Raw genomic sequence first — 18,081 nt, forward strand, 5'->3', positions numbered from 1 at the left:
AAAACTGCAGAAATGGAAATTGAACAGTAATCAATTGAACCACCTCTGGGTCAAGGAAGAAATAAAGAAAGAAATTAAAGTCTTCCTAGAATTCAACAAAATGAAGGCACAATGTGCACAACAAACCTATGGGAAGCCATGGAAGCAGTGCTAAGAGAAAAGTTCATAGCACTAAGTGCCTACATGAAGAAAGGAGAGAAATTTCACATGAGTGACTTAACAGTACACCTGAAAGTTCTAGAACAAAAAGAAGCAGACTCACCCAGTGAGAGTAAAAGACAGGAAATAATCAAATTGAGGGTTGAAATCAATAGAAACAAAAAAATACAAAGAATCAAGGAAACAAAGAGCTGGTTCTTTGAGAAAATCAACAAGATAGACAAACACTTATCCAAACTAATCAAAAGGCAGAGAGAGAACATCCAAATTAACAAAATAAAAATGAAAAGGAGGACATAGCAACATACACTGAGGAAACCCAGAGAATCATTAGGCCATACTACGAAAACCTGTACTATTCAAAATAGGAAAATGTAAAAGAAATGAACAATTTTCTAGATAGATAGCACATACCAAAATTAAATCAAGACCAGGTGAACAATTAAAATAGACCTATAACCTGCAAAGAAATAGAAGCAGTCATCAAAAGCCTCCCAACCACAAAAAGCCCAGGGCTAAATGGTTTCACTGCAGAATTCTATTAGAACTTCAAAGAAGAGCTAATGCCTATACTCATAGTGTTCCACAGAATAGAAAAAGAAGGAACATTGTCAAACTTTTTCTATGAAGCTAGAGTTACCCTGATACCAAAACTACACAAATACTCAACCAAGAAAGAGAATTGCAGACCAATCTCACTCATAAGCATAGATGTGAAAATACTCAAAAAATACAAGGAAACGAATCGAAAAACACATCAAAAAATCATCTACCATGATCAAGCCAGATTCATCCCAGAGATGCAGAGATGGTTCAACATACGAAAATCTATCAGTGTAATCCACCATATAAATAAACTGGAAAAAAAATCATATGAACATCTCATTAGACGCTGTAAAAGCTTTTGACAAAATCCAACACCCTTTTATGATAAAGGTCTTGGGGAGATCAGGGACACATGGAACATATCTAAACATAATAAAAGCAATATATGGCAAACAGACAGCCGGCATCAAATTAAATGAAGAGAAACTCAAAACAATTTCACCAAAAATCAGGAACAAGACAAGGGTGCCCACTCTCTCCATATTTATTCAACAAAGTTCTTGAAGTTCTGACTAGAGCAATAAGACAACAAAAGGAAATCCAGGGGATTCAAGTTGGAAAGGAGTGAGTCAAGTCAAACTTTCATTATTTGCGGATGATATGATAGTATATGTGAGCCCAAAAACTCTACTAGGGAACTTTTATAACTGATAAATACCTTCAGTAATGTGTCTTGATACAAGATCAACTCAAAAAAATCAGTAGCCCTCCTATATACAAATGATAAAAAAAAAGCGAAATCAGAGAAACATCATCCATCACAATAGTCACAAATAACACAAAATATCTTAGGGTAACACTAACTGAAGAAGTGAAATACCTGTTCAACAAGAACTTAAAGTCTTTGAAGAAAGAAATTTAAGAAGATAACAGAAAATGGAAAGGTCTTCCATACTTTTGGATAGGTAGTATCAAAAGAGTAAAAATGGCAATCCTACCAAAAGCATTCTATAGATTCAATGAAATTCCCATCAAAATCCCAACACCTTCACAGACCTTGAAAGAACAATAATCAACTCCCCCAATGATGGGTAAGGAAAAGGTCAGAGACCATAAAAGGTCTAAAGAATCAAAAAAAAAAAGCCAACTGACTAGGAGGGCTGGGGAGAAGAAAATAGGTGAGGAGCAGGAAAAGGTCAAAGATTGAGAGAGGTCTGAAGAATCCAAAAATAACCAATTAACCAAAGGAATGGGGGGGGGGAGACAGTTGAGGGGGAAGAAATGGGCACAATTTACTGAAGAGCAGTCCCAGGGGAAAGGAATATGGCAGGCAGAATCAAAGACAAAAAAGAAAGTAGATATTGTCTGTGACAAGGAGTGGCCACCTCCTTATGTCCCCTGCCGCCTTGGAAAAGATAAAATGGGAGTGGGGAATGGAACAAATAAGGGGGCTCCATCCTTGCCAGGAGGAAATGAATATACCAGCATCTGGGGGAAACAGCGCAAAGTTGGGATTCTCACACAGAGGAATGTGGGGCGGAGCCTCCTGGGGATACTTACACTGAGGCCTATAGGGCTAAGGTCTATGGACTCCAAGCCTTCCTGGTCAATGTCCCTGCCCCTAACTACCCCCTTGCCTGGTATCATTGGGAAGCTAAGGACCTGAACGAATCGAGGAAGGCAGTGGCCGAGGATGGCCCCAACTCCCCTTGGGCCATGACCCTCCTTCGGGAAGTATCTGTGTCCCTTACATACTGTGTCCCTTAGGACTGGTATGATCTGGCTAAGACTACCCTGGGGGGATCATAATATGTTAAATGGATGGCCTTCTATAAGGAGGCATGGCGCTCTAGGGCAGAGTTCAATAGAGTGGCTGACCCCCCAGTTCCCATCACTTATCCAGTGCTAACTGGCACGGGGAAGGCTTTTCCACTGGGGTTCAACAAGCCTCAGTTGTGGCTCCATATTGGGACCAAGTTAGACAAGCAGGCCTGGAGGCCTGGGCCAAGCTGGAGGAGGGACCCACTGAATCACTTCTAGCTGGCACAATGAAGAAAACGAGGGTGTCACTTCCAGACTTTATTGTCCGTGTGCAGACCAGCCTTGAGAGAAAACTGCCCCCAGTGGGCTTAGAGACCAATTTACTAGGTTTTTAAGGGCTTACTTTGGTCTGAGAAATCCCCTCCCAGTTTCACCTCAGTATAATTGATCCAAAGGACTGCTTCTTCTCACTTCCTCTTCATGAGGAGGATTGCAAAAAGTTCACCTTTTCTATTCCTACAGTTAACTCCTATCAACTTGATGAGAGATATGGATGAGATGTTCTCCCACAGGGGATGGCCAATATCCTGACCTCTTGGCAACAATATTTGTATAGTTTTCTCTATCCTTATTTTGACAAAGATAATGTCCTCCTATATGTTTATATGTATTATCTAATCATTGGTCATTTGGAGAAATCAGGGCTAGCTTCCTGGGTAATCACTATTGTTGATATCCTTCAACAACATTGCTCTGGGAACTCCTTCTGCTCTTTCAGCCAATAGCCTTTAAGATACTAGTCCACTTGGGCACGGTCTCTTTTGCATTAAAAAGCAGTGATAGCCCTGCTCTCTCTCTCTCTCTCTCTCTCTCTCTCTCTCTCTCTCTCTCTCTCTCTCTCTCTCTCTCTCTTGCTTCTGGCTCTGCTTCCAGCTACTAGACTCTGTTCCTGGTCATACAGAGGGCTGTTGTCTAGGACAGTGGTCTGTAAGTTTTCCCCTTAAATAAATAACCCTTTTATTAATCATAATTCCAAACTGGTGTGGAATTGTTTTGAGACTTACATCTATACCTGGTGCCTATGTGGATTTAAACTCCAGGACTCCCAGGCTCCATGGGTCCAGACATTTCTGCCCGCCTGGTTTGATCTTTCCTGAGCAGTTTTTAAATTTCAGTTGCAGTGCCTACACAGTGTGAATCAGACTGCAAGCGGTTGCCAAACTCGGCAACCCCTCGGGGTGACTCTTTGTCACGTGGTAGCGTATGTGACTTCCAGGTTGCTATTCTCTGCCCCTGGATCCTGGGTTTCTGGCTCTGTGTATGATTTAATTACATTTATTTTGTTGAGCAACTCGTGTTTCTCAGTCTTTAACAAGTACCAAGGCAGACACTGAAACAGGACCATTTCTGTCACCTTTGCATTGATTCTAGTCACAACTCAGCAACAGCGCCACCTGCTGGATAATAGGTAATATGTCAGTTTTCATTTCCAATTCAACTTTTAATGCTTTCTTTACTAATACAATAGAGTATATCATGCAAGGCTTATATAACTATGGGAATACCTCAATTTACTGGTTACTAGGTTTCAGTTTTGTTGTCCATATTCTATCATTAAGGAAGAATATGGCACTCCTAAAAATGATACAATCTTTATGGACTAAGAATGAACAGCTAGTTGACAGGATTAAAATATTCGAAAATCAGAGGTTATCTGAACAAGTGAATACTATGATAGACAGAACTGACTCCATATCTAAGGGTACTAGGAAGTTATCTGAAAGAATTCATACACTTGAATTTGACATTCAAAAGTTATCAAAAAGTTTTGATAAAGTAACAGACAGAATGTTCCTCCAAGATAGCAATCTTCACGATATTCAAGAAAAGTCCAAGGAGGAGATGTTATCTTTAAAGGAGAACTTTAAAACCTTGGAATCACAAGTGCAGAATGAGGACCAGAGACTTGATGCCTCCATGAAATCACTAGAAATATATACATACCAGGAGATTCAGGCCTTACAAAAAACAATGATATAAAGATTTGAAATGATTGAGGAAATCATTGGAGCTGATGAACAGGGAAAGAAGGCACAGGACAGGATGCAACATTGCCAGTGGCTGTCAGAACTGAATTACCCAAAGTTTTAGCTTTCTATCCTATACTCTACTCTGCCAAAGCATCAGGTTCTAAAGGCCAAAGAGGATCAAAAAAAGGTAGATGGACACCTATAGGAATAAATGATCTAAAAGAAATTAAACAAGCTGTTGTAATTTATGACTTGCATTCTGCATTTGTTAAGAAGATGATAAGGACTTGGGCTTCTAATGTCAGGGCAACCTCTTATGACTTTTTTCAGTTAGTTTCAGCAGTCCTGGATGACGGACCTTCATTGATGTTTGGGATTTATTTCAGGGAGTAATCCAAAAATATGAAACATCGGGAAGAGGAAAAGACTTGAGGTTTCCCAAGATCAAATTCTTGGCAAAGGTCCTTATACTGATCTGCAGGTCCAATTTCTTTATGACAAAGAAATCTTGTCCCTATGCCACAAAGCAGTCTTAAAAGCTAGGGACAGGGCTCAAGAACTAGAAAAAGAATTGACTCATATGCCAGGGTTAGGCAGGGACAGAGAGAACCCTTTACTGACTTTTTACAATGATTAAGTAAGGCTAGACAAATAGGAGTAACAGACCCAGAAGCTAGACAAATAATTCTTGAGTCTCTGGCTTTTGAAAATGTAAACTTAGAATAAAAAAAGATAATTAGGGTTTGAAGGTTTAGATTAGCACCTATAGGTGAATGGATTCTGCATACAATGAATGTTTAGACATTTGACTATAATGTTGAATCTTGGGTCGGAGAAGAAATTTCCAAAGTAATGAGGAGATATCAAACTGCCAAATGTTTCAATTGTGGTAAAATAGGACATCTGAGAAGGAATTTTAGGCAAGGAATTTCTACAAGTAATGTCTCCTCTGGGAATGGCAAAAATAGGAGACCTCGGCCTTCAGGTATATGTAGAAGGTGTGGTAAAGGCCGACATTGCACCAGTGAATGCAGGTCAACAACAGACAGACAAGGCAACCCGATACCATTGGAAAACTACTTCAGGGGCCTCTCGCAGGCTCTAAGCCAAAAGTGGCCCAGTCATTCCCAGTTACAGTGGAGAATATGTCTAACCAAGAAAATTTTTAAAAATTCAATGCCTTCTGTAAAAAAGCAATACTGGTCTGAACGATGGGTTAAATGTGGAGGACGAGTCAAGAAATCCAGTAGGACACAGGAAACGTATATTTTGGCAGACTTCTATTAATGATCAAAGACCAAAGCTAAGAGTTTGTATAAATGACATTTTTATTGAAGGCTTATTAGACACAGGTGCAGATGTAAGTATCATTACTCCAGAATCTTGGCATATGAATTGGCCTCTTCAAGAGGTAGATGTCTAGTTCCTAGGAATTGGGACCCTATCTGGAGTAAAAAAGCACAAGGTGGGTTGAATGCATAGGGCCAGAAGGGCAAATAGGAAAGCTAAGGCCATATATAGTCAATATTGCAGTGAATTTGAGGGGTCGTGACCTATTACAGCAATGGAATACCCAGATTAACCTTCCTGAAGCCCCAAAAACTTATGTGTCTGAGGAAAATAGTAGAAGATATAATAGATGATGGACACCAGCCATTCAAGCTGTACAAATACACAAAGCAATTGATAAACCTTCAGAGGTACCAACAGCCCTACCTTTAAAATGGTTAACTGAGAAACCAATATGGGTTAAGCAGTGGCCTCTAGCTGAGAAAAAGTTGCAGGCTTTAGAACAGCTGGTACAAGAGCAACATATAGAAGAATCTACCAGCCCTTGGAATTCTTCTGTATTTGTTGTCAAAAAGAAATTTGGAAAATGGAGAATGGTGACAGATTTAAGGGCTATCAACAAGGTTATTCAACCTATGGACCCTCTATAATCTGAAATTCCTCTGCCTTCTCTGTTACCAAAGGGATGACCTCTCATAGCTATTGATTTAAAGGATTGTTTCTTCACTATACCTTTACAAGAAAAGGACAGAGAAAAGTTTGCCTTCACAGTGCCTACTTATAATAATTCTCAGCCTACTGGAAGATATCAATGGGCTGTCCTCCCACAGGGAATGCTCAATCGCCCCACCTGGTGCCAATACTTTGTCAGCCAGCCATTGGAAATCATTTGTAAGCATTTTCCTAAGTCAATAATCTACAATCACATGGATAATATTTTATTATGTGATTCAAATACAGATACTTTAGAAAGAATGTTTGAAGAAGTAAATAAAGTCTTGCCTAAATGGGGATTACAAATTACTGCTGAAAAGATTCAAAGAGGAGATTCTGTTAATTACCTAGGTTACAAAATAGGTTTACAGAAAATTAGAACACAAAAGGCACAAAATAGGTGAGACTGGTTATGGACACTTAATGACTTTCAAAAATTGTTAGGAGACATTTCCAGTCTATGACTGGCTGTTGGGATAACACCTGATCTAATAATTCATTTAAACAAATCCTTAGATGGTGATAAAGATTTGAATAGTCCCAGAAAATTAACAGTTGAAGCAGAAAAGGAACTGACAATGGTTAAGGAAAAATTACAGGAGGCACATGTGAATAGGGTAAATCTAAATCTTAGTTGTATTCTAGTCATATTGCCTTTCAGAATTTCTCCTATGGGAATTTTAATGCAGAGGGAAGATATTATTTTAGAATGGATCTTTTTACCACATAAACCAAATAAAATATTAAAACTGTATGTGGAAAAAGTCTATGAATTAATTATAAAAGGTAAACTGAGACTTTGTCAACTAGCAGGTATAGACCCAGCAGAAATTATAGTGCCTTTCACTACTGATGAAATTAAAAAGTTATGAGAAGACAATGAACCCTGGCAAAGAGTTTGTGCTAATTCTCTTAATTAATAGAAATTAATAGCAACTATCCCAAAAGTGATATACTTAACCTTATAAAGAGAACTTCTTGGATTCTTCCTTGAATTGTATGTGATGCTCCAATAACTGGAGTTCGTACATTTTATACTGATGCAAATAAGTCAGGAAAGGCAGATTACAAATCTGAAGAATTGAGTAAGGTGGAACAAAGCCCTTATAATTCTGTCCAGAAGGCAGAATTATATGCCATTCTTATGGTGCTAAGGGTTTTTAAAGAACCTCTTAATATAGTTACTAATTCACAATATGCGGAAAGAGATATCTTGCATAATGAAACCACTGAATTTATACCAGATGATACAGAATTGACTTCATTGCTTATCCAGGTGCAAGAATATAATCAGGAATAGGCATTGTCCTATGTACATAACACACATCTGATCCCATAAGGGTCTGCCAGGTCCTCTAGCACAGGTTTTGCAGAAATTTACCAATTATTAATTGGAAGCATGTTGCAGGCCTCAGAATTTCATAAAAAGCATTATGTCAATAGCAAAGGTTTAAAGAAAGAATTTTCTATTCCATGGCAACTAGCTAAGGAGATTATAAAGAGATGCCTTACTTGCTCTTTCTATAATCAAACACCATTGCCTGCAGGAAGTAACCCAAAGGATACTCAAAGGAATGAAATCTGGCAGATGGATGTGTTCCACTTTATGGAATTTAGTAAATTAAAATATGTACACCACACCACAGACATGTATTCAGGTTTTCAATGGGCAACTGCCTTGAGCTCAGAAAAAGTTGATTCGGTAGTCACACATTTATTGGAACCTATGGCCAACATGGGTACACCTGCACAAATAAAGACAGACAATGATCTGGCATATGTATCTTAAAAAATGAAATTTTTTGCTTATTATAATATAAAGTACATTACAGGTATACCAAATAATCCTACAGGTCGGGCAGTTATAGAAAGGTCAAATTGTTCTATAAAGGATATGCTAAACAAACAGAAAGAGATGGAGAATACCCTCAGAAATAGATTGCATAATGCTTTATTAACCTTGAATTTTCTTAATGCTAATGAGAAAGGAACAACAGCAGCAAAGATGCATTGGATAATGGAAAAACCTTCTGAATTAAATCAACCTGTTTATTTCAAAGATGTGTTGACCTCACAATGGAAACCAGGAGATGTATTATGTTGGGGAAGGGGTTTGGTTCTTATTTCCACAAGGAGAGGAAAAATTATGGATAAAATCAAAATTAATAAAGATTCACTTTGAAAAGGGGAAGCATATTGAATTAGAGAAATGACAGCTCATTCACAATGGTGACAACCGTACAGGTGGTAAGGAAAGCAAATAGGGTTGGGGCAGGGTTCTGCTCTTATCTTTGCAAGAAAATACACATCATCAAAAATTCAAGAGATCCTGGATATTTGAATGCTGACGGAGGAAAAAATAACCATCCACTAAGGAGCATCTAGAAAACAGAATATGTTTTATGAATCCAGGTATGGGTTACACATACATTTACACACACACACACACACACACACACACACGTATGTATGTATGTATGTGTGTATATATATATATATATATCTCATCTGCTGGTTTTGGAGTTGGACAATGGCTCTGTACTTCTCTAAATCCAAGCATGTTGACATTCAGAGTTTCTGTCTCATATCGGGAGCCATCTGGTATGGGACAGAAGAAAGACTTTAGGAAAAATTTTTACTTTCTCCATGCCTTTTTTTGTCTATATCATATTCTTCATTGACTGTATGTATATGAATGATGTTTAAGTTTTTCATGATGAACAATAGATTTTCCTTCAGATCCTTTTCCAGGGGTAATCTTTGAAGTTTCCAGGAAGAAGATGGGGCCTCACAGCAACAACTATACCTAGTTGAGATGACATCATTATGCAGACAGTGCTACTATAGGACCGCTTCATTTTTTCAGTACCAGCTGCTGAAATGGTGTATCTTCTCATGACATTCTGACCAGAACTCCAAATAAGAACTTTGAAAAGAAAAGTAAAACTATCTATCGACTGATTGGAAATTGTTTGCAACTATACTAGACAGTAATTTTGAAACTTTACAATCACTTTAATTTTGTAGAATCCCATTAAGAGAACATTGTCCCCATGTAGTGGGAAACAAATCTAGAAGATGACACCCCCATCCCAAAAATGTTTGTCCATAGGGTTGGGAACATTGTTTAGAGGTGGTTGACTATTTCTTGTATTAGATAGATGGTTGGGGTGAAAACTATGTTTGTTTAAAAAAAGGGGGAATAGTAAGAGTGGGTAATAGAGTGGATACTTATGAGATATTATTCATGGAAAATTTACATTAGTATAGTTTTTATAAATTGATACAAATTCAATTCATATTTGTTCCTTTTTTTACATTATTTGTACACCTGTACAAAGTTATTTTGTCAGATTATATATATGTATGTTATTATCTCTGTTTAGGACATTTTGAATATTGATACAACTTTTAGGATATATTTTCATATTGCATTATATATTACTCCTATCTCTGATCAAGATACTTATATATTGTTTACATTTTGAGATCATTGTCCTCATTTGTTTCACATTTCATACAGGTTATTTAATATTCTGACATGAAGTTTTAGTCTTTAAGTTATACAGGTATTAATTATTATAGGTGAATAGTTGTTCATGCTTGCTGTACATACAGTCAGACCAATTAGGTTCTTTAGATACATAGAGATTGTATTCTGTCTAGATAGGTAATCTTCAAACACTTCAAAGATCTGTGGAACATGGCATTTAAATAACTTAGGGTTCTGTTGCTATGAGACATGATTGCTTCTGATAGCACCAATTTATTCCTGAGAGAATGTTGAGACATTCCACTTGGAGCTTGTTTCCTTCTTGTCAAAACTGGCCTTTGGGCAAGGAACCCAACCACTCAACCACTCAACCACTGACAAGTTACCTGATAACCAGAAATGGGTAAGCAGGACTGTTAAATTTTGCCAAGACAGGTTCTGAAAAATTTCCTGCCTCTGAAAATGGTCTGTCAGTTACGCTAGGCCATAGCCAAAGTTGGTTGCTTCAACGTTGCAAAATGAGACTCAGGTAGCTAATTGTCTTTGTCATATATTGCTTGCTTTGGAAGCTACTTGATTATACTTCCTGCCTCCTTAAGTAATATTATACCCCTTCTCAGGCCTTCAATGGGGTTGAAGATTAGATACTCGTAGTTACCATCCTCTTATGATCTAGCCAAGCCATTTCCAATACAAGACTTAGACTCCTTAGGATAGAATGTTTATTAAAACATTTAGCATATGCTCCTTGCTTAATATTGTTTATGCTGATTGTAATTCTAATCTTATACCTGATATCTGTTCGTAGTGTACATTGTTTTGTATTGGGTTTGGAACTCTCTTACTTAAACAAAAGGGGGAGGTGCTGTGGGAACTCCTTCCGATCCTTCAGCCAATAACCTTTAAGATACCAGCCCACTTGGGCATGGTCTCTTGTGCTTGAAAAAAGCAGCAGTAGCCCTGCTCTCTCTCTCTCTCTCTCTCTCTCTCTCTCTCTCTCTCTCTCTCTTGCTTCCGGCTTCCCTTCTGGCTACTAGACTCTGTTCCTGGTCATGCAGAGGGCTGTTGTCCAGGACAGTGATCTGTAAGTTTTCCCCTTAAATAAATAACCCTTTTATTAATCATAATCCCAAACTGGTGTGGGATTGTTTTGTGACTTATATCTACACAACATGGCTTTAAAATAACCACAAACAAAATACAAAAGGGACCCCCATTTCATATGTTGGTATCCCAATTAGCGCTCTCTCAAGCCAAAGTGAATAGACCCAAATTAATCCTGCCTGAGACTCTCATTTTATCAGGGTTACAAAAGATACTGGGGGAAATGAACTGGGTAAAACCCTGGTTGCCTGTAGAGACTGGGAGACTAAATGAGTTATATGATCTCCTAAAAGGGAAGCAACCTTATGAGATCACTTCTTTACTTCCTGATGGAGTCAATAAACTCCATCAAGCTTATTTGGTGAGATATAATCCTAACATTCCAATCCAAAGCTGTATATTATTAGGAAAAAAGACCTTGCTGGCTGCCATTATTCAGCAGTCACAACCACTAGAATGGGTACACACCACCCTGAGGGGTACTCTCTAGTCAATCAAATAGCTGATATGTTTATAAAAATTAGGTACACATTCCTCCGACATTATGGAAAAGATCCCTCTAAATTAATGATGCCACTCAAAATTAAGAACTTAGAATGGGTGGACAGACATTGTTCCCGATTGAGCCTCACCCTAGAGGAATTTCTGCGGACTCTGGACACCCATTTAGGGGAGTTCCGGTTAGTGAAGCTGAAGGACCCCAACTCGTTTTTACCACAGTTATACCGTTTTGCAAAGGTTCGCAGATAACAAGCGCAGTTCAGGACCTCCGGAATGCTGAGCAGATAACAAGCTTAATTTAGGGCCTCTGGAATTCAGGGCCTCCAGAATGCTGAGCAAAGATACCTGAGGTTAGAGCAAGGACAGCCTTATCTGGCTGCAAGAGAGGGGATTTATGGACTGGCCATAGAAACAAAGAAAGAGAGGATTGCGAGGCCTGAGTCACGTATAAAGCGGGGCTCGTCACGAGTCAGGGGCTGTGCAATCAGACATCTGGTCACCAGCCAGGAAAGGGGAACAGGATAAGAGGAACAGTAAACCGCTGAGTAGTCCCCTCATTGTTATTTAGGTTAAGAATTTACCACCCTGCATCTTGCTTCTGTAAACCTCGCTTTTTGCTCTCCTATAAAGACCCCTCACTCCCAACCTGCGGCGCGCAAGTCCTCCGAGAGACTTTGTCGCCCCAGGTACCTGCGTATCCAATAAACCTCTTGCTGTTTGCATCCGGCTGCGTGTTTTCAACTGATCTTTGGGCACGGGGTCTCTCCCGAAGGAAGGCGCCCTCGGGAGTCTTTCATTTGGTGCATTGGCCGGGAATTGAGGCCCCTATCCCACAGACCGCCGAATCAACGCCGGGAGGTGAGGTAAGCTGGCCAGAACTTTATATGTCCTGTACGTGTCTTGTCTTACGTCTTTTGCGTCTGAGTGTTGCGCTGCGAATTTGAATTTGTTCGATTCAACTGGGTCGGTTTGTATTTGGCGGGCCTCGGAAAGGAGCTGACGAGCTCGAACTTCCCCCCCCCCACACCCCGGAAGACGTTCCGAAGGAGTTTGGGAGTCCGATTTTTCGGGCTCATTTGTCTGAACCCACGACCAGAGTCGGACTTTTGTCCGAGGGGAACGAGGTTCGTTTGGGGAGGCGAGGTGTCCATAACCTCTTCGTAGCCTCCGTTTGCACAGCGTGTTTGATTGTCGATCTGTTCGTCCTATTGTGCATCTTTGTGGTTTGCCTGTTTGTTTATTGAAACACCAGCATGGGGCAGTCTCTAACTACCCTTTTTAAGCCTTACTAAAGATCGGCACCCCCAGCGCGGCGGCGTGCGTGGGAGGGCTAGGGAAGCCCGAGCGCCCAGGCCTGAGCGAGCGGCTGGGGACCACTGAGGGCCGGCAGTCTGCCTGGCCTCCCGCTGCGCTCACCACGGAGAGCGAGGTTTGAGCCATCTCCGGCGGGACTCCAGTGGGGGAGGAGGCAGCGGCGGCAGAGGGGCGGTCCCGCCCCATGGCTGGGCCCGGCCCCCGTGAGCTGGGAGCGAGGCGCCCGGCGCTCTGTGCGGGGGGGAGCGCGCCTGGCGCTCGGACCGTCTGTGCGGGGGGAGCGCCGCCCGGCGCTCGGGCTATCTGTGCGGGGGGAGGTCAGCGGCGTGGGCTCAGCGCGTCCCCGCCGCCGCCTTCCAGTGTCTTTCTCCCCGCGCGGCCCCGAAGACGCGCGTGCTCCCCTCCCCCTCGCTGTCTGCGGGCCGCTGCGGCGCGCGCGGCTGCCCTGCAGGCGGGACTCCAGTGGGACCGCGCCGCCCCGCCTTTGAGCCACCCTCATGGGCCGCGGGGGCTCACTGCTGCCCCCACCGGCGCCTAGGGTGCGGCCCGGGCCCGGCTCCCTCACGGCTCCCCCGCCGGCGGCTGCGCCCACAACCCGGGCCCCGATGAGTAACTCCTGCAACAACCGAATGATGATGGAGGGGGGTCGGCGCCCACGTAGGGCACGGCCCAGACTGGAAGTGGGGCTGGTCACACCCGTGAAGCAGCTTAAAGTCTTTGGTTTGTTTGATGTCTTTGTCCTGTGTGTCTATGTAATATATGTAATGACTTCTTTGACTTTGATATTGTGATCACTTACAAGACTTTAGAGATATGGCCATAAGCATAAGGGTATATTTCAAAAAAAAAAAAAAAGAGTCAGCCTCAGCCCCAAGCACGTGGCTGCGGAGTAATTGCTATGACCTAAAGAGGTTAACAATCTTTTTTTCCTCAGTGCCCTGGGAGCTGTGCGCCTCAAACCTTTGGTCAAAGCTGGCCAAGGCTTAACTCTACCTATGAAGAACTCTTTCAGATCCTATGGGTTATAAATATTATAAATATCTGTCATCATTTATAGAGGCTGGTTACAAATTATTGTCGGTTAATGTTAAAAAAAATTGCTGGTCTCAAATGTTTCATACTGGTATGTACTGTTCTTATTTAAAAATTATCATTGGTTAATGTTTTATTTTTAAAAAAAGAGCCTATTGTTGATCTCAAATGTTTCACACTGGTATAGGATTTTATATGCTGTTCTTGTTTAAAACATAGCCATATATCCCCACTGAGAAAAACCACAAGAAAGACTTTGGTAAGAGTTTTTATGTTGTCTACCATGTTGTCCAAAAAAAGCAAGGGAAATTTTGGTTAAAAAAATATGTAAACAGATGGGCCTTATCTAGGTCCCCATGTATGTTTTTAAGGTCAAACTTAAAGCAGGTAGGGAGCAGCTGACAGTCCATCACCGCAGGGCTCTGCCATCTATGTTTCTTGAGCATTTAAAGGAGGCTTACAGGCATTATACTCCCCTTGATCCAACCTCTGAGGGTCAATGGTACCTATGGCCTTTATAGGACAGTCAGCATCAGATGTTAACAAAAGTTACAATGGTTAAAAGGGTTGCAGGATTTGGTTAAGGAGGCAGAGAAAATGTTTCATAAATGAGAGATGGAGAAAGAGAAGCGTGAGAGAGAGAGAGATGGAGGCAAAAGAAAGAGGACTGGAGGGATCATAGACAAAAGGGAAATTTGATAGAATTTTGGCCACAGTGATAGGAGAGAAAGAAAAGATAAAACCTAGACAGATAGGGAACCTGGGCAACAGAAGACCAAAGATGAACATGGACAGGCACCCCTTGGACAAAGGACGATGTGCTTATTGCAAAGAAAAAGAACATTGGGCAAGAGCAACTGGTCAGAAACAATATCTGTGGACCACCTCACGAACTGTAGATTTGGGGAGAGGACAAGTGACTCATTCCTTCCTAGTTATCCCCGAGCGTCCTATCTTTATTAGAAAGAGACTTGCTAACGAAGCTGAAGGCTGAGATCGGGTTTACTCAAACCAGGCTGGAGGTGATTAAAGCCTTTTGTTGACTGAACCAGTGACCTTCGCTCCCCCTGCTGTCCTCCATCCCGCTACCCTACTGCCTGAGACTGATGACATCTCGTCTACTCATCAATGCGCTGAGAAGCTGGCACCAGAAATGATCTGAAGGATCAGCCTTGGCCTGAAAGTCCGAGCTGGTGTACGGATGGCAGCTGTTTCGTGATCGAAGGTAAGCGGAAGGCGGGGACAGCAGTGGTGGATGGGAAGCAAATGGCCTGGGCATAGCCTCCCTGAAGGACGTTGGCACAAAAAGCCGGACTTGCAGCTTGGATACGAGTGGCAGAGGGAGAAGTCTCAGCATCTACACTGACAGCAGGTATGCTTTTGCCACTGCTCATATTCATGGAGCAATACACAGACGAAGAGGACTGTTAATATCTGCAGGAAAAGACATATACTTGTCCAAGATTAATGCAGGACGCTCCATATATGCTCCTGGGAAGAGGCTCAAGGGCGATTGGCCTGGAGCCTACTGGAAAGTATATTTTACAGAAATTAAGCCAGCCAGATATGGCAACAAGTACTTATTAGTTTTTATAGATACCTTTTCAGGCTGGGTAGAAGCTTTTCCTACCAGGACTGAGACAGCCAATGCGGTGGCTAAGAAGATCAAAGAAGAAATCTTCCCAAGGTTTGGGATACCCATGGTAATTGGGTCTGATAATGGACCTGCATTTGTTGCCCAGGTAAGTCAGGGACTGGCCGCCCAATTGGGGATTGATTGGAAATTACATTGTGCTTACCGACCCCAGAGTCAGGACAGGTAGAAAGGATAAATAAAATTCTAAAAGAGACCTGCAGAAATGACTGGACAGCTCTCCTTCCCTTTGCCCTGTTCCAGGTTTGGAATACCCCAGGGCGATTTAAACTCATCCCCTATGAGATCCTATGTGGAGAACCACCACTGCTCACTGAGTTGGATGAAATATATAATCCTGATGTTATTCTTTCTAGACCTTTATTTTCCCCGTCTAAAGGCCCTTGAAATGGAGAGACACCAGATCTGAAATCAACTGAAAGAAGTATGCATCTCTGCCTGGATCCACGCCTCCCACATGAAGCGAGCTCCTGAACTACCCAAACTACAGTATCCGAGGCTTTTGACAACGCTACCAGTCAAAAGGCTTGGGTTTAGAGGACTAATCATAGACGGACTCTTACTGAGGTTATGCAATGAGACTCTAAAGAGCCCTAAGACTCCTGACACCTGGTACTTGGTTCCTGGTTTAGGTAGATGATGGATTTGTAATACAGGCTTGATGCCTTGCATGTCAAGTTTTTGATGATACCAAAGGTTACTGTGTGCTTGCACAACTGGTATGAGTTTGACAGGCACCCAACTCGCTTTCGACGAGAACCTATTTCTCTGACACTAGCAGTAATCCTGGGCCTTAGAGAAGCTGCCGGTGTTGGGACAGGTACTACTGCCCTAATACAGGCCCCTCAGTACTTCAATGTATTAAGATTTGAGGGCTTTAAACAATCTGTTTCCAAACTCGAAGAGTCATTGACTTCCCTCTCAGAAATGGCCTTACAGAATAGAAGGGGATTAGATTTGTTATTCTTAAAGGATGGAGGATCATGTGAATAGATCTCCCTGGATGACTACTTTGATATCCTCCCTTATGGGACCACTCCTGATTTTGCTTCTGCTACTGATATTACCTTTATTAGAAAAAGAACAAGTGCTGTTCAGATTTTGATGTTACACCTCCAATACAGTGCTTTATAAGGTCAAGAAGATACTGAAATCTAGTTCTATGATTAGAACTAGGCACTAGAAAAAAAATGGGGGAATGAAGGACCCCAACTCGTTTTAACCACAGTTATACTATTTTGCAAAGGTTCGCAGATAACAAGCGCAGTTCAGGACCTCCGGAATGCTGAGCAGATAACAAGCTTAATTTAGGGCCTCCGGAATTCAGGGCCTCCGGAATGCTGAGCAAAGATACCTGAGGTTAGAGCAAGGACAGCCTTATCTGGCTGCAAGAGAGGGGATTTATGGACTGGCCATAGAAACAAAGAAAGAGAGGATTGTGAGGCCTGAGTCACGTATAAAGTGGGGCTCGTCACGAGTCAGGGGCTGTGCAATCAGACATCTGGTTGCCAGCCAGGAAAGGGGAACAGGATAAGAGGAACAGTAAACCGCTGAGTAGTCCCCTCATTGTTATTTAGGTTAAGAATTTACCACCCTGCATCTTGCTTCTGTAAACCTCGCTTTTTGCTCTCCTATAAAAACCCCTCACCCCCAACCTGCGGCGCGCAAGTCCTCCGAGAGACTTTGTCGCCCCAGGTACCTGCGTATCCAATAAACCTCTTGCTGTTTGCATCCGGCTGCGTGTTTTCGACTGATCTTTGGGCACGGGGTCTCTCCCGAAGGAAGGCGCCCTCGGGAGTCTTTCAAAGCTATATCAAGAACTACACAAAAGAGTCCCCTTAGTCTTTTCTTCTAGGTCCCTGTCCCAAGCATTCACTGTTTGCACAGAAGGCAGGAAGAATGGGGCCACCTTTGTAGTTTTCCCTGCAGGAGGGACCAAGACAAAGATTACCAAAATTCTCCCTTTTGGAGGATCTGCTCAATATAAGGAAATGATGGCTGTATACATTGCCCTACAAGAGGTCCTAGAACCCTGCAATCTCTATTCAAACAGCTCTTATGTGGTAAACTTACTGCCACACTTACCCTATGCCTATATCAGATTGGATACTAATCCTATTTCTGCTTTTATGATACAACTCAGATTGCTCTTAGAAGATATATATATTCAACATCTCAGAGGACACCAAAACCTCCTTGGCCTCGTTCCCCAAGGGAGTGCTGCTGCGGATACTGCAGCTTCAGGGGCCTGTCTCATAGAGGTCTCAATTCTGCCCATACAAAATGCTACCCAAACACATGACTTAACTCATGTCAACTGGAAAGAACTCAAATACCTATGTCCCCAGATCCCTACAACAGAATAAAAGAGAATTGTTCATACATGTAAAACTTGCCAACAATTTCTTTGCACCTCCCTTCTTTACAAGGGCCAGGAGTGAATCCAAGAGGGTTAGGACCCAATATTATCTGACAAACAGATA

The sequence above is a fragment of the Myodes glareolus genome, chromosome 7 (assembly GCF_982192425.1).
Source record: "Myodes glareolus chromosome 7, mMyoGla1.1, whole genome shotgun sequence".
Taxonomy (NCBI): domain Eukaryota; kingdom Metazoa; phylum Chordata; class Mammalia; order Rodentia; family Cricetidae; genus Myodes; species Myodes glareolus.